The 22227-nt window shown below is 52.0% G+C and overlaps 1 long non-coding RNA gene across 2 annotated transcripts in view; it reads left to right on the top strand.

Moving 5' to 3' along the window:
• The window catches only part of LOC112982492 (uncharacterized), a 109829-nt gene that overhangs the window by 78844 nt on the left and 8758 nt on the right, over positions 1-22227 (top strand). The window contains exons 1-7 of one of the 2 annotated variants that reach the window (XR_010392197.1): positions 31-142; positions 1742-1897; positions 2468-2633; positions 4588-5312; positions 7276-18730; positions 20217-20422; positions 22008-22147. This is a non-coding gene — a long non-coding RNA (uncharacterized LOC112982492). Of the gene's footprint in view, positions 1-30; positions 143-1741; positions 1898-2467; positions 2634-4587; positions 5313-7275; positions 18731-20216; positions 20423-22007; positions 22148-22227 lie in introns of those variants that run through there. The other variant, XR_010392198.1, reaches the window with a different exon arrangement.

The following is a 22227-nucleotide window of genomic DNA, read 5'->3' as shown; positions in this document are numbered from 1 at the left end:
TTTCTTTTTGTGCCTCCTCATGTCCAGGTCTGCAGCGAAGCTGAGCCCCGCGTTGGCAGAGCGGGGTGTCTGCATGCACGCGTGCCGCAACGGCGGCTGCAGGAGGAATAAGCTGGAAAGCTGCTGCTTTGGCAACACGGATGTGAGTCGCAAAAGCACAGGACCCTCAGCTGTGGCGTGGGGACGGTGGCTCTGGGTGGCCGGAGACACCGCGGTCGTGGTTTCGGTGCGCCGGCAGCGTGGGGCTCGTGGCAGAGGTGGGAGCTGGTGCATCAGCCAGGCTTGGGACGTGCCGTCTCTCGGGGCCGTGGGCAGCGCGGTCCCCGTCTCGCCCCAGCGCGCGGGAGCAGACCGAAAGCCGCCCGTAAAGCGGGAATGCTTCTGAGCACGACGTTGCCCGCAGAGCCCCGATGCACCGAGCGGGCGGGCTGTGAAAGCGGCTGCAGGTGCCAGGGAAAACTTCTGGGAGTACGTTGTACCTGTGTGTTTTTATCGGGAAGCACGGAGGGGCAGGGAAAAATTGTTCTGCTGGCTAAATAAGTCACTTAGGAGTTATGAGCCGTGTTTTGGGGGAAAGCTGCAGGGGCTTGGAGCTCGGTTTCTAAGCAGCAGCTTGCCTTGTGCGAGAGGGAGCGAGAAATTGCAAATTAAAACCAGAAAGCCCCTTTTCCCTCCCTGTCTCGATCTCTTGATTTGAGGTATGCATAATATAACAATAATTATAATTTTTAAGGCACCCCTGCCCCGGCCTGTGTTATCCCCGCAGCCGTCCCCTTACCCCTGACTGCAGAAATGACACCGGAGAGAGACTTTGGTGGGACTGAGCCAGTTTTGGGCCGTTATCCCCGGCCCCCTCCTCCTCCTCCTCTTCCGTGAGCCTGTCAGAGCTGCAGGGGGAGGAAAGGGAGAGGAGGAAGTGATGAAGGTCACCTCAGGCTGCCCCGGGAAGGTAACGAACCCCATGCAAAGGCCCAGGTCGAGCTCTCCAGAGTCATTATCGCAACAGGCTGCGAAAGGTTAGGGAGGAAGGAGCTTTTCGGAAGTCTTTGCCCACTAATTGATTGCGAAGAGCGGAAGGAAGGATGTATCAAAAAAAAGAAGAAAAAAAAGAAAAAAGGCCCCGTGCCATTCGCAACCCCCTTCTCCCCTTCCCGAAACGCGCGGGTGGAAGGCGGCAGGTTGCAGTTTTAGCTGTAGCGGCGCAGAAGGGAAATCGGGTTCAGCAGGAGCAGGGTCTCCTTCCAGGCCAGCGGCAGAGCTGGAACACGTTTTCCAGCATCGCTAGAGAGGATGAAAAGCAGCGAGGGCTGTGCTGTGCCCCGTCCCGCCGGGCTGCTCCGACCGCGGAGCGCGGCTGGCTCCGGCTCGCAGAGGGGCCCTCCCGGGCCGCGGGACGCTCGGAGGAGGCTCCGCGGCGGCGTGCGGAGGGGCCGTTGGAGAAGGAAGTCCTCGGAGTGATCCTGCCCCGAGGTGACGCGGTGCCCAGAAATGACAGGCGGCTGCAGAATGTGTCTGCTCCCACGGCCGGGTGAAACAAGAGCACTTAAGATGGCACAGCGCAAGGACTAATCCTCTCGGGTGGCACCTATGCATTGTCTAAGGATGATGAATATCTCCTGGAACGACATTGTGACCGTCTCTGAACCACGCAGTCTAATTTCTTGTTTCCTAATCAACTCTTTGAAAACAAAACAGACAGTTCACGCCATCCTCTAACCTCTACCTCTCCTTAACCTTTCAGTCTGGCTCTCAGGCCCAGGAGAAAATGCAGTGGGAGAGATTAGCTGCTCTTCGCACTCTTACAACTCCTTTTCCAAGAAGACACTCCCTTGCCAAGGCTAATAAGTGAATCCTGGTGCAACCTCAGGACAAGTAATTATCATCATTGTCATATTAGGTAAGGAAAAAAAAAATTCAGAGCTTAAGGGATTTGCCCAAGTCACCTGGGTAAAATTGGGAACACTCCCTGACCGATCAGGAACAGACCGAGACTGGAAACCAGTTGCCTTGATGCCTTGCTCTAACCACTAGACGACCCACCCTGTATGAGCAAACGGAATAAAATTTGAAAGAAAACAAAAATCTGACTTGAAAAATGTGTTCCGCATAGAACCAGAATGTTCAGCGGAGAAAAAAGGATGCAGTCCAAAGTTTTACTTCCAGGCAAACATTTCAAAATGGACTTATAATGTACCCTTTCATTTAGATTTTATATGAAGGTTTTACTTGAACTTGTAATGAAGATGGAAAAATCCGAGGTTACCATGGCTACTGGCACTTTGCCTAATACACTCAAATCTTTTTCCCCTAATAAAATAGATTTCAGAAACCCCCCTATAAAAAGGGAAGAGTTAAAGACCCTATAAACAAATGTAGGATGAAGAATATTATTCCATGTAAAGCAGGTTCTGAACATCATGGCAAGGTAATTATGTTCGCTTTTTTTTTTTTCCTCCTTGCCAATTAGGCCCCAAAACCCAGAGTCCTGCCCTAGATGGTTCTCCTGCTAATGACTAGGAAAATGCCAGACGTAAGGAAATCGGGCCGCGGAGAGCGAAGCGCCTGGCGTTCCTCCTGGGATCCTCTCCCGTTGGTCAGAAGTGGATCTTCCTTGTCCTGCAGCGATGAAGCCGGTGAGTCTGGCAGTCGCTGCTGGTGTTGACGCTGCATGTTTGGCCTAGATCTAGGACTGGACTTCATCTTGCTTGTTTAGTCTGTGTGTTTTTACAGCATTGAGAGCCTGGGAGGCTTGGAGACAAGCTGATCCGAGCCCTGATACCCACCAGAGCATGGGAAGGGGTGGAAGAGGCAGCTTTCTCACCACCACCTCCTGCCTGTTTGCAGCTCTGCAGCTGAGCTGGGAGGCTTGGATGCACCAAGGCTGCTCTTCAGCTGCTCTCCCAGCAGAGAAAGGTCCTTTCGCAGCAGCAGAGAGGGCTCTTGCAGCTCCCCTGTCCCTTAACGAGCTGTTGTCTCGTTAGCCAGCTGAACTCTGCTCAGAGCACGGCTTCAGCTAGGACTTCACAGCGTTTGTGCGATTGCCCCTGGAGCTTTGGCAGGAGCCGGTTTGGGCCTCACATGAAAGAGTTTGGACTCCAAGGTCTTCTCACAGGAGCCCGAGCCGTTTTGGGAACGGATGGACAGAGTGCGCGCACATAAAAATCACTCGGGCTGGTCAAAAGCGGCCAGGACATAAACAGGGGTTGGAGACGGCACAGAGACGACGGCGAGACAAGCGCTGGAAGCACCGCGGGGTTGTCCTGGCCCCGGCCCTGCCGGCGTGAGGGAGGGAGCTGCCGAAGCTCTTGCTCTCCCGAGCCTTTCGGGGGATCCTTTTAATGCAACGGCTCTTTGGCTTTGAAAAGAGGTGGCTCTCCGCCAGGCCGATTTATTTTAAACATGTGTTTCTGGTTTGAAAATGTCCAGATCTCAAAATCTTTAATCTTCTCACACCTAGGGATTTTTTGTTTTGTTTTGTTTTTGTAAAAGGCTGAAGCACGTGCACAGGATAATGGTTAAAAAGCAACACAGACTTTTTTTTAAAGAGAGAAACAGTAAAAAAGAATTAAAATAAAGAATCCAGCTGGCATTCTTCTATTATCAAAGCAAGACGCGGCATCAAGATTCACATGGTCCAGCAAATAAGCCTTCCCTTTCTTCTGGAGTTCATCTGCCTACCAGAGTCGCCAAGTCCTGATGAGACTCCCTGAACTTACTGCTGAAGAAGATTGCAATAGACCCCTCCCAAGAAGAAAAGAAAAAGATTATTCTTAAGGCTGAAACAGGTTGTTTCTCCCCACTTTTAAATCCAGTACGGTTCTGCTGTAAAACTGGAAGAACTGGGTCCCGTCTCTCCAGAAGAGTCAGCGGGGCAGGAGCGCTTTCCTCCTTGACCTGGGACTTGGGAAGGTCACTTGATCTTCTCTGGGTCTGACACAGAGGAGAGGAGGTCAGGTCAGCTTGTGGAAACCTCTCCTTGGGAGGGGACAGGAAGGACTTGGAAATGAATCACCGGGAGGACTTCAAAGGAGGTTCCTCCCCTCCCGCGCAGAGGCCAGAGCAAGAAGAACAGCTCAGGATGAGTCCCGCTCTGTGCGGAGAGAGTCCCCAGGACATCTAGCATTAGGAGCATGTGATGGAAATCAAAACTGACAGGTTTAAAATGTGTAAAGGGAAAAAGTTTTTTTTATAGCAACCTACAATTAACGTTCGGCTCCAAGGGGCTATATATACAAACAGGCCAACGTTTAACCAAAGACACTTGCTGCAGAAAGATGTTTTTTTCAGGCGTATGGCTTATTTAAGATATAAACAAGTGATTAAACTTTTAGCTTTGCAGAAATGCTCATCACTTGCCAAGCTGCTCTGGGAGAGCTACCGCTGGCTTCAGTGGAACCAGACTTAGCAAGAGCAAAGCGAGCTGCCTGAGCACCGCTGCAGATCCCTCCTGTTGTATTTTCGTGCTCTTTCGCGTGCTGCTCCTTAAGCTCCTGTAGCATCTGGTGCAAAGGCCCAGGCAGAACCGGGATTAACTCAAAGCATGTCTGATACATGATGTCAACAGCCTTTTTCTGTTCACCATTCCAGCATCTGAAAACGTGCCCGGTGGCTGCGGACTGGCAAACGGCACTGACTGTGCACTGACCACCAATGGTCAGGAGAGATGCAAAGAGAGGACGAGCACGAGGTACCATCGTACCTTCACTGGTTCAGCCGGGCAGTCCATGTTAAAATAACCGTCAGCACCATCCAAAGCACCTCCTGGGGACGGTGTGCCAGCAGAGATGGGGTGGGAGCAGACAGACGTGTCCCCGTTCTGCCCGTGATGCAGGTGTAGGTTGGGGCTGCTGCCTGACCTTGGCAGATCCCCCTCCACACGTGTAGGAGGAGAACATCTCCCTCCTCCTTGTTTCACCAGTGCCGTTTTTGGAGCAGTAGGGCTTTTAAGTGGCTCCCTGTTCACTAAGAGTTAAGGGGACTGTGCGGCTTTGAAGATAAGAAACAGATGATAAAGGTTAGAGGAGGGATCGTGTTACCATTATGCAGCCTGTAAATGCAAACTAATTAGAATGCAGCCCTTTTCCCGAGAAAATGCAAAGGAAGAGAAAGTAAAAAACTCATTCCCCTGACCCCAAAAGAAGCCGAGTGAGCAGTAAAGACCTGAGACTGTAGAATAACTCAGCTTTGCTGGTGAGTTTTGCCCACAGCTAGAAAATGCGCATCAGCCGAGGTGCGTGTGTCCACGCATGCAAGGTTGCTCCTCAGCACGCTCTTCCCGCTGCGCTGCAGGAATGAAGGACATGGATCCTCTCGTAAGTTGGACCTGATTCTCCACTGTATTGTTCTAACGTTAAACTGCAAAAACACAGAAATTAAAGCAAATCCAGTGGTTTTCAGTAATGTTATCAGCTTCCTGAATCAAGAGTATAGAGCACCAGATGAAGGACTTGAGCACAACCTTAAATAATCGTTGCCATTTAAGAAGAAAGCACTTAAGTATGTGTTTAACGTTAGGCATGCCTATTCCTATTTAGCAAAGACACACATACCTGCTTGGGGTCTAGTTTCACTGACATAGACGTTAAGCATGTGCTTAAAAATTTTGCTGACCTGGTGCCTAGGGTTTTCTTGGCAAAAAGGGTCTAAATGCCAGTTATTTCTGGGACTTTAACGCCACCTATCCTTAACCACTTCCAAAGAACCAAGGCTAGGTTATTAGCTAATGACTTATCGATATGCTGCAATGTCCCTCTAAAAAGCAGCTGGATACATCTATGCTTGACATTAAACTTGATTTTTTTTTAAACTCTATTTTTTTCTCTTCTGTGGTTCATTAGCATCTTCCCTTTGCTTGCTTGCTTTTTTTTCCCCCTGCTTTCTCCTGGAACCTAGAAGTATTTCACTGTGGCTTGCCAATGATTTCTATCTCAGTGAAAGAGAACTTGCTATTTCCTGAAAACCTACCGCTGTTTTTTCTCTCTTTCTCTCTCTCTCTTTTTAATACATTTTGAGCATTGAAACAAATCCAGGTAACTTGATAAGAAGTTAATGAAAACAAACGAATGCTGTTTTGCAAAGGTGCATTGAGGGAAAGGGTAGCAGCGTTTGGAAGAGGGAATTGTCTCTGCTGAAAAGAGGTTTCAAAGGACATCTGGCTTCAAAAGCTTCCAGTGCCAAATCTTGTGGGGGAGAAATGGCAAGAGAGAAGTCTCTGTAGTTTTCCACTTGTGTTGCGTTTTTTGTTATTTTAAGCATTGTTTGCAAGGAGGCGGCGGATGGCATCGGTTGAGCAAGAGGCTTCGGTTGGGTTTTCCCGCAGGACGGGTTTGGGGCCGGGGCCGGGGGGCGGCTGGGATGCACCGCGTTCGCCCCGGGGCGTTGGGCATTTCACGGGGCGCTTCGGTAAGGTTTTGTTTTCCGGAGACGTGGCTACCTTTTGAACCGCACTGGAGCACGTTGGACAAGGGAAAAAGAAAAGACTTCATTTAACCAGCTGATTCTTTTATTAGGCTGATTTTCAATTGCATTTTAGCTTTCGGCACAGGGGAAGTTTAGCTTTTAAGAAGTTTATTTCTTTATCATGCATTCATTTCCGAAGGCTTCGCTGTGTTTTGGGCTAGGTTTCTGTTTGGCTTGGGACTGGGAGCAACGGGCCTTTGAGGAGACCGCTGCTGGGATAAGGTGCCCTGTTTGTTGATGCTTTTTTGTATTGCACAACTCACAAATATCATCCAGCGCTGAAAAAAAAGGATGGTCTTTTTTGTCCTCACCCCTCCCCCTCCCTCCCTCCAATCTTCTCTGTGATTTTTTATGGCCCATGATTGGAAGCAAAAGGTCTAAAGAGAGAGGAAATCAAGCCCGTCAATAAATGCTAAAAATATTTAGCGTGGCAGCCTCTGTATTTTCTTTTTTGTGAAACGCTGATTAATATTCAGCGGTTGAAGGTTAATACCCCGTTCATTTTATTCCCTTTACATCCTCTGCACAGCAGTTGCTGCTCCAGTTTCGACTTCTAATTCATGCAAATCTGGTTCCAATCAGGATATTAGTAACTCACTGCATAAGCAGGAGGGGGGAAAAAAAAAAAAAAAAAAGAGATCGCACGATTGTTAAACTTATCTTTCTGTCCAAGCGCACACGGACGCCCCGCGTCCACGGAGCAGAGGTAATGAAAGGGTGTTTATCATGCATTTCTCTCCTTCTTTAAGATATGGAGAGAACATCCATTTAGATGTTTTTTGGAAGCCTTAACCAGCAGTTTTTGTTTTGGTGCAGGAGTGAAGGTCTCTGGCCGGTGCTGTAAGGAGGCTGGATGATGGTAACAGCTCACGGTGTGCTTCAAAGCCAGGATTCAGCGTGGGACAGGACTGATCCGCTCCCAGGTGAGGTTGTCAAGGCTGCTCACTGCCTGTGAGCTCTGGGCCCGTAAGAAAGACTTATTTTTTTTCTTTTTAACCTAAATGCAAAGCAGTTTCCCTCAATGAAGCGGCTGTCTCGCAGGCCTCTGGGCCCGGCTCGTGCCGTCATCTCCGGGTGCCTGGGCTCAGCCTCCCCGTCCGTTTCGGAGGCCGATGGGTTTCCGTGCCACCGTGGTGCTGTGCCGCTGGGACAACGGCAGACAGACCTCCACGAAGGCCTCCGCAGAGCAAACTGCCTAAAGCCCGGCATATTTCTCTTGGACGAGGCGCAGGGCTCAGCCTGCCCCACCGGGAACCTCGGGCGAGCCGGCAGCCAGCGGGCTGCAGCACCGAGCGCCCGGGAGAAACTTCCAGCTCGCCGTGTCGGCTGTCGAACGGTGCTGAGGTCCCTAACCGCTGCTCCGAAGCAGGAGCAGAGAGAGGACTTGAGTCACAGCAGGCCTTGGGCACAAACCCGGAGTTTGCAGTCCAAGGCTTTGGTCTTCGCCCGTGTTTTGCTCGCCCGGGAGGACGCGAGCACGTGCCGGGCGAGCAGCGATGCCGCCTCCCTCCGCAGGATGCTGCTGCCGTGGAGCCTTCCCCCAAGGGGAAAGCATGTTCTCCCTCCGTGCAGCACCGGTGACTTCAACTTTTAAAAATAAGCAAAGGTTTCAGCACAGCCCTGCACGCGATGTCTAGCCAAAATGCAAAACTTTACCACAGTGCACAAGTGGGCTGTGTTTTTCAGACCAGGGAACAACGTTAGGGCCCTTTCATCACCTTTCTTTTGCACTTCTTTTAAACATGATTTAAATTGGAGGCAATAGTATTGAACCTCTGACACTCGGGCAAGGCTCTCTGGATCGTATGCTTAAGCTGCATCCATTTTCTGTAGCCGCTTTGCTTGGAGCCCTCGTGGGTTTTTTCCTATGCATTTGTTCTTTCCGCTCTGTTTGCTCTTTGTGTCATCCTGGTGAGATTTCATTTAATTTCTTTTACCTCGGCATAGGAGGGAGAACCGGTGACCGCCGGGGCTTCATCGCTAAACCCTGCTGCTGCAGCACTCCAAAAAACAAGGCTCGCTTTCAGCGCGGTTCGAACAGCAGCGCTCGGGAGGCCGCGCCGACCCCTCCGTCCCGCTTCTGCCGCTGAGGAAAACGCGCAGTGGCAGCGAGTCAAATCCAGATTGCTCAGCAGAAAGGAAAAACGAGCTTGGAAGCTGCCCTGGAAGCGGCCCAGGCAGCAAGGCCGCGCGCGTGGGCGAGGGCGGCCGCCTCGTCTTGCGGCCGACGCGGGGCCGGAGCCGCTGGCTGCCACGCGGGACGCGGCCCGCCGTGGTCGGAGCCCTCCTGAATCAGCTGCACGAAAATACTTGTGGGCAGCAAAAATAGCCGGCGCTGAAACCCTGCGTCTGCGGAGGGTGGAAACGGCTGGGAGTTCCTCGCCGGCTGCGGCCGCTCGCTATAACCCGTGTCGTAAATAAGACGGGGTGTCGCGGTGTGCTGCGGCCGGCCGTGTCCCCGCCGGCATCCCGGTGTGGCCGCGGGAGCCGTCGCTGCCCGAGAAACCTTTCGGAGAAGGAAGAAACCAAGCGGCAGCGTGCGTTTCTCCACCGCACCAGGGCGGTGGCACAGGGGAGTTCGCCCAGAATTGCCCGGAAAGTATCCAAAATAGCCCAAAGTTGCTGCTTTGAAGCCCTTCTGCAGCCTCCCTGCCCCTCGTGCCCTGAACACTAAGGTCATTTCTGCGCCAAGCTCTGGCAGGCCTCAGTGGGAAGGCAGCCCGCGGCGGTGGCTCCGTTCACGGCACTTTTGCAAAGCAGAGTTCAGCCCTACGGCTACGTAGCCGTGCCGTGCAAATGCGTGCAAACCCGAATTTTGGATCAGCTGGCAAGACGCAGCTAAACCATATAATCTGGAGCCATTAAGGTGAATGTTAGTGCCGTGTAAAGCTCCCACTCGTTTGCACGGGGCAGCTCGTCGAGCGGGACGCTCCAGCGGAACTGGAGTCGCCCTCCCCGTCGGTGAGGAACGGGCCGCCCCATCCACCAGCTCCAGGTGCTATTCCCTCCGGCGAGCATCGCGGCAGGGCCCCGGACGGCGCTTTTGCCTGTTTGAAGCACCCGGGCGCGCGTGGATGGAGCAGAGCGGGCCCCGGGCTCGCGCGCCTGCAGCCCTCTGTCCGTCCTGCCCCAGCGCGGGAGAGCGGCTCCGTGCCGGTGCCGGTGCCGGCCGGGCGGCAGCCAGCAGAGGGAGAGTCGGAGCGCCAGGCCCTGCTCCTGCCGGGCTCTATTTCCCAGGAGCCGGCGGCTGAGCAGCTCCGAGCTGTCGCTGCATCGGAGCAGCTGCAAGGACGCGCTTTGCTTCCCGCTGAGCCGTGTCCCGTGCCGGACGCGGGGCCGGGAGCGCCTGGTGCCGGGCCGCGGTTCCCGATAGCGGTGCAAAGCAGCAGCCCGAAGGGCGCGATCGCAAGGTGAGCGCGACGGGAGCTTCCCGCGGCTCCCGGGCGGGGTGGCCGGGTGCTGCCCCTTCCCGCTGCCGCCCCGCCGCGGGCAGCTGCAATTAGCCCCTTGTTGTTACAGATGTTTGCAGCTTTCCACGTCAGCTCCACGTTTGGCTCCCCTTCTGTCCTAATTGAGACCAGAAATCCAATTAGACAATAATCCCGTCCTTTTTGAAGCCGCTGGCCGCAGCGTCACATGAGCCGGCTCCGCGGCCATCGGGCCAGCAACGGGAGCAACTGGCAGCAGCGAAACCCCCGGCGCGGCTGATGGGGCGCGGCGGTGAGATCCGCATCGGGGACCGGCACGAGCCGGGCTCCGCCGCTCGCAACAGCAGATGCTCAGACAAGGGGCCGTAGCGTGCATGGCTTTGTTGCTGTTCCTGATCAGGCACAAGGGTTCTTGCAGAAGTGACAGCTGCTGCCCGAAGCAGCTCGTTTTTATTTGCACAGATGCGCAGGGTGAAGGGAGGTGGCAGAGGTTTGAGCAAGCGCCCTGAAAGAAGCATGTTAGAGGTGGCATTTCCTTGACCTGGAGATCTCGGGGCCGGCTATGAGCAGCTCCGGCTTAACGCAGGCTGGAGCCTCCCAGCACCTGACCCAGACCTAGCCGTGAGGCCTGCCGGGGAGAGCGGCCCCGGGGCTGCCGTCGCTTAGGGGCCTCCTGAATACGAACTGTCCCAGAAATTGCTTTTCTTGCAATGCATTCAGTATGCCTGCATGTTATATAGTCTTCCTTTGAGAGTATATATGTCTCTATCTACACACACGTATGTGTGTACGCGTGTGCTTTTGGTCTAGTTCACTCTAGTTTTGCAGTGACTTTGAGGAGTCAATCAAGATGCGTCGTCATTGTGCTTAGAGTAACGATGGAGTTAATGCTCATCCGTCGGGCTTGGGCGTTGGGGGCTCAGCGCTCCCCGAACCCGGGAGAGGTCAGCCGCGCTCACCAGGAGCTGCGAGGGGCTCGTGCGAGCCGCTTGCCGGGTGATCGCCCCAGCACCATGCCTACAAAACCAAGCTGCTGCCGAAAAATCAAATCCAGTCCAGTTCCTGGGCTTTCTGCTGAGAAGGCCAAGTGCTGGTTTGCGCAACCGTTGCCTTGCAGCAAACGCGCTGCTTTGAGTCCGGTATTAACCACGGTCTTGAGCTGGGGCTCTGAGCGTGTTGCAGGGAGTTTTTCAGACCAGGAGCTCTGCGAGCAGGTTCCTCGGGAAGCTCAGATTAGCTGCATCTCCCTCCGCTCCGGCCGTCTAGCGACAGAAAAACAGGAAGCTGCACCAAATTAGCTGCGCGGCGGAGCCTCCCCAAAGCCACAGCACGGCAATCACGGGCACCACTCAGCTGCTTTTATCCTGCCCTGCAGCAGCTGTGCATTAGGCCAGCAGTTTGATTTGGTGTCTCAGGCTGCTACTGTGGAGGAAAGCAAGAAGGGAAAAAGAATTAAGGGGAGAGGTTTAGAGCTCAAGGCCTCCCATTGCATTGTTTTCATCCTCTTCCCATCCTGTAAAAAGAAGCAAAAATAGCTCAAACTCCATTTTTCTCCGCAATTAAATTAAGGCTGAAGAAATGAGAGAAACAGCATCATCCGACTCCTGATGGTTTTATGCCTCACTGGACAAGTCGTGTCGACTCCATGAATTAAACTGCTCTGTTGGAGTTGGGCTCCAGCCGAGGGCTGAAGGATGAGTTTGCTGCCAGCAGGTTTCCGTGGGGGATACAGCTATGGTCATGTTGTACCGCCCATGGTTTGGAGCATCACACGTAGGAGTGCTCATTTTGGGGTGTCTGTGGTGTCTCTCCATATTTGAAGCAGATTGTTAGAGACGGGATGTATGGTATAGTGTGTCCTCTCTGTCCTTCAGGCTTCGTAGCTGCTCTGTCCCTTTGCTGCTTTCCTCGATCCAAACTGGAAGTAGCCTGAGTAGACTGGGGTTCTGTGGCTGTGGGGTTTTTTTTTGTCTAATAAGAAACCCCCCGCATAACCTAACAAAATATAATTCTTTAAGATATCAAGTATGTTTTCCTGGGGACAGGTATCAACAGCATCACTGGTGGAAAGGACGTTCCCTGACCCGGTGGACCAATGTTTGCATGATTCGCATGATGACCCGGAGGCAACTGAGAAGGTTTATAAAAGACAATTAAATAACAATGTCTAGTAACACAAGCCACTCTGTGCTGGGTTAGAAAGGAACAATTTGCCCCAGATGGGCACTGGCAATTTAAAGGCAGTACAGGAAATGGCATTTGAGTGGAAAGGCCTGGGGTGATGCCTGGGGAGAGCACGTGCTCTTACACGTTCAGTGGTCCTTCGGAGCTGGTGGTGTGCCAGCTCCTGTCTCCTAAGCAGGTCTTCACAGCTCTGATTTGTGTTTCTCAGGGTATCTTGGCATGTCTCTATGTCCTGGTGGAAAACATAAGCTCTTCCAGAGCCCGTCACTGCAAGGAGTTGGCTGTCTGAGAACTGCTTGATAGCAGACGTGCCAGGAGAAAGCTGGTTTTGTTGGTAGACAACCATCCAGACATGAAAAAATAACTGTTACTGCATTTTAATTCCCCCAAACATTGCTTATTGCTGGAAGCCAACCTCTCGGTGCCCCGAGCGTCCCTCCTCCCTGTCGCACATGTCCCTCGGGGCCCGGGCTCGCACCCGCAGCGAGAGGCTGAGATCTCCTCGGAGGAGAAGCAGCCAAAAACGAGGAGGGGAGGCCGTCGGGGCTGGCCGTGTCCGTCTCACGGCCCAGCGTCCTTGGCCCCCCCAGGGCTCTCAGGATGTGTGCTGCTCTGGTTATGCACTTAATAGCTACCTAGCCAGAGTGCTGGGCATTTCAGCACCAAAAATGAATATTTAGCTTCTCTCTCAGACAGGACTTGAGGTGGGTGGCAAACGGGCAGGAACAAGACTCCGCATAATATAATATTATGTGTATTTAAAAGATTGAAACGGGCCCAAAATCCCCCTGTGGGTCTGTAGCACTGGCATTTGGCTGGTGTGCAAACCTGCTCCACGGGGCTGCAGGGAAGCCAAGCTTGCGCAGAAGGTCCTGGAAAAGCGATTCAGGTCAGAGGAACCACTGCAGCTGGCACGCAGAAATCTTGCTATTCCTGCTCCGTGGACTGTGTTTGGGGGTAAAAACACAGCCAGAGGCAGGAAGATCGGACAGGAGTTTGCAATGGCTGTTGGAAACGGGGGCAGCGCGTTGCTCGGATGGAGGCGCGGGCAGAGGTGCCGGCGAGCCCCGTCCCGCGGCTGGAGCTCGAGCAGACGAGCCCTATTTATTACTGCTGCCGGTGCTGCGTGCGTTCGATTTATTTTTGCACGCCTCAAGCGCAGGCCTCCCTGAGCACCGCACACGTTGCTTGAGCTGCACCGGCTGATGGTCCTGCCGCGGGCATGATGCATCCCTGCAAAAATCACGGTTATCCTGAGTTTGCTTTTAGCTGCGTTTTGGTGAAGCCGTAGGCCTGCTGGCTGCGGATTTCTCCGATTGAACGCTAACTATGCGTATTGGTGATTTAAATACAGCCTCAATGTTTATTTTGGGGGAAAAAAAAGAAAAAAAACAGAGGCAGTGGAAGGGTTGGAAAAACGCTCGGGCAGGGAGGGACTGGGCGTGTGGCGGGTCCCGGCGCGTCGAAGCTGGCGCTGGGGAGCAGAGGCAGATCCCCCCGCCGGCCCCTCCTGTATCGGCATCCTCGGGAAGCGGGGATCAGGACTGGGACTGGGACCAGGACCAGGACCCAAAGCCGTTGCTCAGGGCCTGTCTCTCATCTCGGCTGCCGCTGCCAATTCCTCGCGCGGCTTTGGGCAAAACGAGCGACACGAAGCGGAAGCCCTCGGGAGAACCAGATTCCTCCCCGGCCTTTCAATTAGCTTCTAATCCCTTCGCGCTCATAAAATCTCAGCTGCAGGCTGCCCCGTTCGTGTGTCTCCACCGGCCGCGAAAGCCGCCTCCCTGAGCATCCGTCGGTGCGGTTTAGGCTGCAACCCCGGGCTGTGCCAGCGGCCACACCTCTCCCCAAAGAACATGTAATTGCAAACGGTTTTTTTCTTTTTTTCCCCTTTCCTCCCATTTAACGTAAAACAAGCAGACATCCGTCACCATCTTCTGCTCGGGCTCTGATGCAAACTTTTTTCCACCTGGCAGAGTTAGATGTTCAAAAAATAAAAATAAAGAAAAAAAAGGCAGGCGGTGGAGGTATTTTTAAACGCATGACACAGAGGAGAGTGACACACTCGGTGTTCTCAGTGGGTGGGTGCAGTGTTATTTCATGTTATTCTTGTCGCTGGGCCCAGCATTACCAGCGTGCACGTTATTAGCCGCATCTGATAATAGCGCAGGGCCATGGGTGGCCGCGGGGCCGGGGGCCACGGGCTCGCCGCCCTCCCCCGGCGTTTCTGCTCGGCGGCCGGTGCTGCTGCGAGCCCGTCGTCCCGTGTCCGTCTGTCCGTCCGAGGGCTTTGCCGGTGCTGGCTTCTGGTGATGGAGGGAGCAGGGGCCACATGCAGACATGCGCGTACGCACACGCACAGCATGGGAAGCGGGGAAGTGAGGATGAAGGTGGCCGAGGCTGAAGCTGGCCAACACCTGACGGGCTCGCCAGCCCCTTGTACGCGAACTCCCGGTTTTATAGCCCTATAAAAGGCAGCTGACAGAAGAGGTTCCGATTTTGGAGGCTCCAGCTGAGCTGGGAGGAGCCGGCACCGTCTCGCGGCGCCGGAGCCGCGTCTGCTGGTGCCGAGCCTCGGCCGTGACGTCAGGGCGAGGGACCGGGCCGGGATTCCCGGCGTGCCAGAGGGCAGGACCGGCGCGCTCGCCCGAGCCGTCGCCTCGACCCCTGCCAGCAGCTCCGAGTAGCTGCTTTCCTGGCTCGCCTCGCTGGAGACTCTGCGCAATGCTTGGACGGGCTGCCCAGCGCCGGCGCAGCTCCCTCCGGCTCCGGATTTGCGGCTGCTTCGCTGCAGACGCAGCAGCGCGCAGGGAAGGCCGAGGCCGGCGGGAGCCCGGCACCCGCCGAGCGCCTGGGTCTCCGGCTGCCTCCAACACCCGCGCGCCAGTGCTGCTCGGAGCTGGTGCAAAGCGACGCGGCTCCGTGGGCTGGGCCACAGCTGACTTTGTTCCCTGCTTACGGCCTCTTCCACTTGCAGGCTTGCTCTCTCTGCCCTGCCCGCTTCTCGCCATGTGCACTCATGGGTTTCCTTTTCGTTAGATACCTGAAATACCTTCCTGGAGCCAGGCCAGGCGGCTTGGCTCAGGTACCTTCTCACGCTTGCTGCTTTCTTGTGGCTCGCTGCCACGGTCTCCGAGGGCGAGCTCCTGGTGGGGCCATTGCAGAAAGGCAACGAGGGAGGAGGACGGGCCCAAACCAGGGGCACAGGGATGGCAGCAGAAGAGCCACCTTCCTGAACTGGGGAGGTTTCAAATAGGGGCGGCAGCAGGGCTGGGGCATCTCTTCTCTTGACCCGTCGTGTCCCAGGCGGGCAGGGAAGCATCGGTGCTGGCAGGTGGTCTCCGGGGCCAAGGTTACAGCTGGGGACTGTCACAGAAAGTTGGTTCTAGCTGCAACATTAGCTGGTGTGGAGATTCGCTGATGGATGCAGGGATGCTTCGTGGCCATCGTGATCAGACTCATCCCTGAGTTACGAGCTCGTCTCCCGGACCACAGAGAAACCAGGGAACTGTCCTCCTCGTCCCACAGCGAGGAGAAGCCATGGTATGGTGCAAGTGATGCCCTCTGACAGACAAACATCTTTTTAAAGATGTTTCTGCTAAATCCTATAAGATGTGGATGGAGCAAACCCATTGGAAATGTTAGACTGTGACAGCTCTGCTCTGTAAAGCTGAAAATTGGGGGAAATTGGTCTTTTGGCTTGTTTCCATATGTACGAAGGGGAACTTGGTATAAAGCTCAGCACATGGGATGTGCTGCTTTGTCACCTGTTATCTGCCTGGAAAAGCCAAATCATCTCCGAGGGCTCCTCTGCCTCTTCTGGGCGTTATGTCACTGTGAAAGCAGAGAAAAAGTAAAAAGCGAGGCCCATGTGTTCCCTTTCTCCCACTTCGCCTACTCCAAAATCTCCTTGGTGCTCCTACTCCTTGATCCCCCACCAAGACCAATGGATCCTGGCTCTTTTTTTATGGAGACTCCCCACCGAGGTAGACGCTAGTTAAAAGGTTACTACCCAGCTGTGAAATATGTAGACAGGGTAACAGCTAAATGGCGGAGTGACCTCATATCTCATATTTATTGACTAAATGTGGCTTGAACTAGTCACCACTAGTAAAATAAACCACAGCCCCAAGTACTGCAGGAATATTCCATGGCAGACAGACTCCTGATTCCTCGTCACACGTTCTCTTTCACTTCAGTTAAAAAAAAAAAAAAAAAAAGGAAAAAAAGAGAAAGGAGAAAGAAAGAAAGGGAAAAGCTTTTTTACTAACTTCATTTCATTTACACTTTAGGTCCTACAGAAACCCTTTCAGTACAAGCTTGCTTTTTCCAGTAAGAAGAGCTGCAAATCTCTCTGAGTTTGCACTGGAAGAGAGAGCGAGAGGGAATGAGCCCTGTGGATCACGTTCTCGCCAACATCCACCTCAAGGCAAAGCTTGGTCAAACTAGGCTAGGTGTGTTAGACTTCCAGAGAGAGAGCTGGGGTCAGACAGCCACTCGTGACACCGGTGTCCATCACACTTGCTATCATGGGCCTGAGAAATAGCTATGAAAAATCAGGGGACTCTCTCAGGTGTGGGCTGCATAAGGAAATTAATGTGGTAAGAAGGTAAAGTGATTCATTTCTGACTTTTCCAGTGAATTGAACTCATTCAGTACTAGACAGGCTTTCCAGAAGAAGAGCCTCTTGAGCTAGCCTAACTGCAGCTGTAGGCACGGCCTCTGTCGCGGAGAACCTGGAGAGGCCAAGTCATGAGCACTGGGAGACCCGTAAAGGCTCCTGGGGTACCGTTTACACGCAAAGCCGTGGCCCCTTGGCTTCCCTCATCCCACCAGGTCACTGGCCCATTTCTCATTGCCTTGTGACCCAAAGGCCGGCGGGTGCTGAAAACCAACTGCGTCGTAGCTCATTAGCTCACGGTTGTCTGCGGGTCCCCAAGGGGCTGGTGGAAGCCCTGTGCCACAATAACGGTAGTCTGGGCTGGAAAAGCCACAGCGCGTTGCAGGTGTTGCTATAACGTACTGCCTGGGATTACCTTTTCGGTCAAAAATTATGATGCAGTGTTTCCCTTTGGAGATTTACATGCACATTGGGGGGATACCGAGTATTGGAAAAAAGACCAACTTGGCACCAAGACGGGATACAGATGTTACAACTGTGAGCCCACGTCAACGCCGACTGTAAACTTCAGCCATCCTGCAATCTCAGGGAGCCTAACAGCTCTACGTGGCTGACTTTTAATACAGTAATGATGCAGAAATCCCCTCTCTCCCCCCATTTCTCAGTTAAACTATTACAGAGACTCAAAATTCAAGGGCTGGTTGTGAGACACTGCTTATTTTGAGGTCACAGGTGATAGGCCATCTTGATAAGGGGACCTGTCAAAAATATTCTTGATCATGTCACCTGGGACCTTATGTTAATTGTTATTGTGGTTAGTTTTTCTAAGCTAATACGTAGATCGATAACAAGGGTCAGAGAAAGGAGAGGAAATTGCCTTTTTAATGCTCTGTAGAGATAACAGTGTCTTTTTGCTGCAGGAAATTTTGCCAGCAGAGAATCTACAGAAGTGTCTTTCCCTGCTGATGTGGCACCCCTTTGTCCATAGAAAATAGGGTCACTGAGGCTGAAGCCCTCACTTTTCCAATTGTAGAAAAACAAAATAGGTCTCTTACTATCTATGTTAATATTTGGAGAGGGGAATAAATATTAAAAAGTTATTATTGCAAAATACCATAATGCTATCTCAGAATTCGGTGTTTAAGAAAGCACTCTTGGACATTCAAATGGTGAAGCTAGTTGTGTGCTAGTTTTTTTTAATCAGAAAAGATAACTTTATTGCTTGTTTGCACTGATTATTCTTTGATTTTTGTTTAAATTCCTGTCTGACTTGAGTAGGACACTGGTTTGGTTTGAGTGCCAGCTACCTTGTCTTACCACATGAAGGACAGGCTTTGTGTGCCAGGACGTATTTGTGCTGTTTAATTTCATCTGTGATCCTCACTGTTGCACTCTTCAGCATTGTAACACAGCTTTGGGCTGGGGTAACACACCATCCTCTGGTTTGGGGCTGAAGCCATCATGTTTCATGGTTTCCACCTGAGGTCATAAATCAAGCTGTAGTTGGATTAAAACTTGGGTTATATTCACCGGCAGTTTTGCTACTTTCACTGAACCTTGCAGTGATTTGGACGTGAGCTGAAGATTTATGCTTATTTGCAGAGCCCACGGTTCCAGGTCAGAGCTTGGACTGAGGCATTACTAGGGAATCGCTGCTTCTGCAGACGTCTTTGGTGGCCTCATCTGAAGCAAGAGACATGAGGCTTCGATTGCTAGGAAAAGGCATCCAGCCCTTGTCTCCCTGCTGAGTCTCCTCCTGAGAAGTGAGTGACTTGATAGAACAAGCCTGAAAACGCTGATATGAACATTGCTGAGGAAAATGTGAACTGCCCTCGTTCTTCTTAACTAGGGAGGGCAACATTGGAGCCTGTATATGACCGCGTCAAAAAGAGCATATGGGCAGATCCAAGTGGAAAATTGGAAGCAGAGTAGAATACGGGTTTGGCTTAACTTTTCGTTTCTAATCTCTTCTCACACAGAAGTTACGGATGGATGGGATATCTTGGGGAAACCCCAGCTCCATGGCCTGGACATGAAGGTAGTTGTGATGACATGATACAATGGTTTGAACTGGGGTGAAATATTCAGAAATGTTACCCCCCGTCCCATCCTGGGGCAAGGCCTCTCCAGGGAAAGGTAACTCGGACAACCTGTTCCTTACAGCAATTCCCTGCCGGCTGTGGCTGAAAGAGTCCCTGACGTGGCACAAGTCGCTTTGTAACCGTGGCCATAATTTTCCTTCCTATATTCACGTGGATGCTGCTGTCAGGCAGCAGGTCAGAGCTGGGACCACAGGTCAGGCCTTGTTTCCAGCTCTGGGAGCGAGGATCAGGCTTTGCACGCTCCCGGGGCAGCTGGGATCCACGGACACGTGCCCGTATGCACGCACGCAAGCTCTTGGGCCGATCTCCAGATCTGTTCTGGAGGAGTCAGATCCTTAACAATATGGCAGTAAAAAATAATGAAATGCCATCATAAAAAAGATGTGGAAAAGCAGTTATTTATTTATACCTAGGGAACTAGGAATAATACACCTGCTTCGTAGGGATGGCTGGCACAAAGCTGGCATTGCATAGTGGTACTTAATAATTTTTTACCGCACTTTATAGGCTCTTTCCTGCAATTAATGTTAAATAAAATCAACATTTCTCCAACTTGTGTTTCTGGCTCTCATTAACTCCCTTCTTGCCATTCACCATCTCTTTCCTTTTTGGTATCTTTTGCTTCTTTTGTGCTTCTTTTGTAAATTTTTCTCTGCTTTTTAGTCCTTCCTGGAATCTGTAGTCTCACTTGTTCGTCTGTTTTGTTTTGGGGATTTTTTCTGTTTTTTCCTTTGTCTCTGACATTCCTTTGACTCATCTCCATATCTCTGTGCAGAGTTATTTTCTTGCTGCTTCTTGTCTGTGTGTAAATTGATCTCCTTAATATCTGCATGTTGGTAGAAGGGGCAAGGCTGAAGGTCTTGAACCCGTCAAAGTCTCCTGGCTTTATATGAATAGAAACTTGTCCCCTTAGAGGAGGGACCTTGGCCCAGACCCCACCCTGGCTTGGAAGTGTCGGGGCAGGTCAGCTCACCGGTCCGTGCCTCAGTTTCCCTACCCGCAAAATAACCAAGTTGGCATTTAGGTATCTGCAGCCTTTATATTGTCCTGGGAGGGACTTTCATTCTAACACTTTGGGAAGTATTTGGGAACAGGACTCGGCTGCCGGAGGGGCCGGGGAGCCGGCCCGAGGTGCGGGCACCGGTGGGTTTGGGCACCCCCGCCACGAGCCCCCGTTTGGGGGAGCAGCGAGACAGATTCATCGCAGCAACCTAAGTAACCCGCGACAGACCCGATTCACAGCCCGCAGGTGGAAATGCAAAACGAAGGCTGGGAATTCAGACTGTTGTCCATTTGAGTGGATTAATAGAGAAATGAAATGCGTTGAGCAAAATGGGATTCGTGGCACTGAGAGGTGACTCCAGGACAAAACCAGCCCTGAACTCTGTGCTGAATAATTAGCTTTCTCTGTTTATTTTTTAGAAAGGAGACGTTTCAAAGACTCACAGTGACAGAAGTGCTGGAAGCGATCGGTGCATGAGATGTTCGTCTGCATCCCGGGAGACACGTGTACTCTTACTGAGTTTGTTCCCCCAAAACTCTTAACCGATTTCAAATTACGTAATTTCAACTTTGCTGCTGTTGTGAACTGGAGGGGAAATTCGAACTTCCAGCAACAATGACAACAGGTAGGATGGAAACTCTGAAGAAACAGAAACCTTTCTGAAACAAACATTTCAAACTTTCCACGTTTTCATAATACAAATGCCAGTCAGAAATGTCCGATGGTGAAAACGTCCACATTTTGGGTGTTACCTTCTCCCTCCTGTATCATGGAGACATGACCGCTTCTGGCCTGAGAGGATGTGGGAGGAGGGAGCAGGGGACAACGTGGTGGCTGCTTGTACCACGCTTGTGCATCATGACTTGACCTGCTTAGGACGTTATGCTTTCTCCTGCTCCCCCCTGCCACCTCCCAAATAATTTTTTTTAATTATCACCGCCAAAAAAATAAGAGGGAGAATTTCTGTCTCCGCCAGTTATCTCCCATTTGATTTTAAAATTGTAGTGTTTCTGACTTTTGTTTCTGTTCTTTTTAACAAAAAAAATTCCTGGTTTTCACATGTAAAAATAATTTGGATGAAACATTTTTCCCCTCTCAAAATCCCCTACCCCAAACACACGGATTTATTTCTAATGCCACTGAAATTATTTAATGCATTCAATATTTATTTAAGTAGATAAAGTGAGCTAGGAGAGTAATTAAAAGACAGGGTTTTCCTTGAGGGTAGTAAAAGATTTGGGAACAGATCCCTAACTAGTCTAATAATTGCAACCCTGAACTGCTGTGCCAGTGAACCCTAGGTGAGAAACTGGCCCATAACGTTGAAGGTGGGAGAAAAGCCGTTCCCAGAAAACGCACCGTGAAGCCTGGAAGCCCCAGCACCCGGGGCGCTGCGGGGCGGCGTGGGCAGCGCTCCCCAGCCCTGCATTCATTACACAAAGGCTTTTTTTTTTTTTTTTTAATGACTAGCAGTTGCAGCCGTGCCTCAGAATGCAAGCCAGCTTTATCTGCCGTCTAGCTCAGATGTGGGAAGGGAGGGGGAAATAAGACTCACATGTTATCAGCTGATACCTGAAATAGAGAGCGGATTATTAGGGAGGATAAAGGCCACTGGGACGGAGAAGCCGTGCCTGCTGCCAGGACCCATCTCTCCCTCCGAGCTTGTGCGCTCCCCTCTCCTTCTTCCCTACGAACTGCAGCGAAATGATGAAGAGGCCGGTGTCAAGGGATCGGGGATTTATGCGGATAATGGCGCGGCGAGGACTGGCGTTGGAGAATTAGATCCACGTGTTGCTCCTACAGGATGATCGATGGGCAGGTTTCTGGGGATCAGCAGAGAAGTGAAATACGACTGCTTCGCTCCAGCCTCTCTTAATCTCGCCCTGCTCCCGCATCCCCGTACCTGCTGCCGGCTCCTCCCGGCTGCCCGCGCCCCGGGATTCGGACCCAGCGCCGCGCATCCCTCCCCGGGGGCCTCGGTCCCCCGTGTGTTAGTCTGCTCGTTAAATCCGTGCCCCCGCACCTCCATACCTGGGGTGGCAGCAGGGGGTTATTATATGTCTCTGGAATCTGATTAATCTTAAGCTAGACATAATATTAATAATTTAATATTCCCCAGCATGTAACATTTTCTCTTGCCTCCCACATAGCTCGAGTAAACTGCTAGACATTTGCCTCAAATAATATTATCTCGCTGTTTTTCTACTCAGAGCTTTAACCTTTCCAGATTTTCCCATTAAAACATTTGGAGGGAAAAAAAGAAACAGGCGCTGTCAGAAACCAGGAGCCTCTAAGCCCGTGACAGTCGGCCCTTCTTTGGGGCGGATTCGCCCAGTGCTGGATTTGGGATGTAAGTGATTGCAGTGGCCTCCTCAAAGTCTGTCGTCACCCAAACTCCCCTCCCCTTCCTTTCTTTTTTAGGCTAAACCA

This window comes from Dromaius novaehollandiae, chromosome 18, assembly GCF_036370855.1.
Source record: "Dromaius novaehollandiae isolate bDroNov1 chromosome 18, bDroNov1.hap1, whole genome shotgun sequence".
Taxonomy (NCBI): domain Eukaryota; kingdom Metazoa; phylum Chordata; class Aves; order Casuariiformes; family Dromaiidae; genus Dromaius; species Dromaius novaehollandiae.
This window is presented reverse-complemented; position numbering and strand designations above follow the sequence as displayed.